This window comes from Montipora capricornis, chromosome 3 (genome assembly GCF_036669925.1).
Source record: "Montipora capricornis isolate CH-2021 chromosome 3, ASM3666992v2, whole genome shotgun sequence".
Taxonomy (NCBI): Eukaryota; Metazoa; Cnidaria; class Anthozoa; order Scleractinia; family Acroporidae; genus Montipora; species Montipora capricornis.
The window spans coordinates 20101826-20104325 of NC_090885.1; positions in this window are offsets into that span (position 1 = coordinate 20101826).

Genomic DNA, 2500 nt, shown 5'->3' on the forward strand with positions numbered 1-2500 from the left:
TAATAACAATAATAACAATAGCAAATTAGTAATAACCACACCAATTAAAAATTAAAACACTTAAGCTACAAAGGTATCATTGGTCATCAAGGAGATGGCGACGAAAAAGGTAAGTTTTAAGTGCCGTTTTAAAAGTTGACAGAGACGAGGCTGACTTAATATGCTCAAGTATAGAGTTCCACAAAAATTTGGTTTTATCAACGGAGTTGATAATGTAAATTGGCCACCGTACAGAGATTCTAAAAGCTGACGTTTCGAGCGTTAGCCCTTCGTCAGAGCGAATCGAGGGATTATGGGTTACGTGTTACGTGAGCGTAGCTCCTACTCTACTATAAAAACTACACGTAACCCATAATCCCTCGATTCGCTCTGACGAAGGGCTAACGCTCGAAACGTCAGCTTTTAGAATCTCTGTACGGTGGCCAATTTACATTATCAACTCCGTTGATAAAACCAAATTTTTGTATACTACTTCCCCACCGACGCAGCACCATAGTTTCTTTAGAAACTACCCCTTCATTTATAGAGTTCCACAGTTTAGGAGCAGCGAAGGCAAACGCCCTCTCACCATAGTAGAGGGTATTAGGGCGGTACGAGTTCTGAAGTAAGGATTGCTTGGAGGAGCGAAGTGTCCGTGAAGGATTCCGAAACTTGAGTAGCTCGCGGAGGTAAGATGGACCTTGATTGTGGAGACACTTAAACGTAAGAAGCAGGATCTTAAATTCCAGTCTGGCAGGTATAGGCAACCAGTGGAGATCCCTCTGGTTGCCTATACCTGCCAGACTGGAATTTAAGATCCTGCTTCTTACAAAGGTATAAAGGGGTATGCAAGGGTATACATGGGTATATAGGGCTAATTGTTTAAAGACACTATAATATACTCGTGGAAATACATTATAATTTAAATACACTATAATAGGGGATACATGAAGTACCTAGCAATCTAAGAAACGAAATTTATAAGAATTTTCGGAGATTTTAGAGAGTTTTTGGAGAATTTTAGACTGAGGTTTTATTTGAGAAATTCCGGGAAGAATTTTAGACAATTTTTCGGGAATTATGTAGCTAAACCTAGGTCTGGGGAGCCCTGAAACAAAGTGTCTCCTCATTGGTTTTTGTGAAGAAGAATCAAACGAGTCTCTAATTGGTGCACTCATGTTAGCACGAGGAGTGAGCATTCTCGCCACCAGAGCCTAGGGTAGCCCCAAGGCTCTGGGAAACTCCATTTAGGAGAACATGCGCCGTAGGGTTCTATTAGCCAAAAATTGGCTATTTGAACCTTACGGCGCTTGCTCATTCCTTGTGCTAACATGAATGCACCAATTAGAGACGCTTTTGATTGTTCTTCATGAAAACCAACGAGAAGCCACTTTGTTTCAAGGTTCCCCAGAGCTCTTCTCTCCCTCGGTCAAGAGAAGAGCTCTGCGGTCGAGATTGGAGAAGTGAGAAGTCGCCGTTAAGGTTCAAATTGTCAATTTTTGGCTATATGAATCCTACGGCGCATGGTCTCCTACATAGATTTCCCCAGAGCCTTGGGTCGATCCGAGGCTCTGGTGACCAGAACGACTCCATCCTCTACTCTTTTCGAACAGTGTGGGGGATTTTTAACGTCCCGTAGGGAACTTATGAACATAGAAGATATTTGTGAGACGGGGCTTACGGTTTATCGTCCTTATGCGAGGTTACCTGAAAGGCTAACCATTTGCAGATGTCATTACAAAGGCAGCACTTTTGCCTCAGTTATTTTAAGATTCTGAGATTCCGCATGACAGCCCGATGTTCAACCAAGTGAGCCATCGGTGCGCGGCAATTTCATAATTTTATAATCTCGGTTATTTCATCTGCTGAGACTAGGTTTACACTACATGAAATTGTTCCGGATTGGTGACGAGTCCGGAACGTTTTAGTACTGGATTGGTTTTGCCGTTTACATACAAGAGGATGAATCCGAAATAAAATCTCTTCGGTTTATTCATGTCTCCAGCGATTTTGAATCCGGAATTTAAAGTGGGAACCTTTAGAATCCGGAGAGTTTTGCCTGTAAACGATTTTTTCTCGAATACGTTTATTTTTCAGCCTGCGATCTTTTGAGTTTGCGGTAAAACCAAAATGAAGGATCTTGTGCTAAGATGGCTGGCGGTCTCCGGTTGCCTAATCTTGTTACCGCAATATTTCTGAGGAAACGCAAATCATTATCGCAAGGAAGTTTAGCAACTTCGTCATCTGTCCAGCTCAAATTTGCCTCAGTGGCGTTTGGATCGACTCTAGCCTTCTTTTTTGGCGGCATTTTCAATTTGTCGAACGACGAAACAACACTGAGCTTGGTAACCATTCCATCACGAATGTTCTTGAAGTTGTTATTGTGTGTGAACGGTCAGAAATCCAGATATCCTTTCAGTGTAAACCCCTACGAATCCAAATACTTTAAAACTGATAAATCCGGCAACATTTCTCCCCTAATATAAACCTAGTTCAGGGTGCATTTTGCGGTAGCTAAACG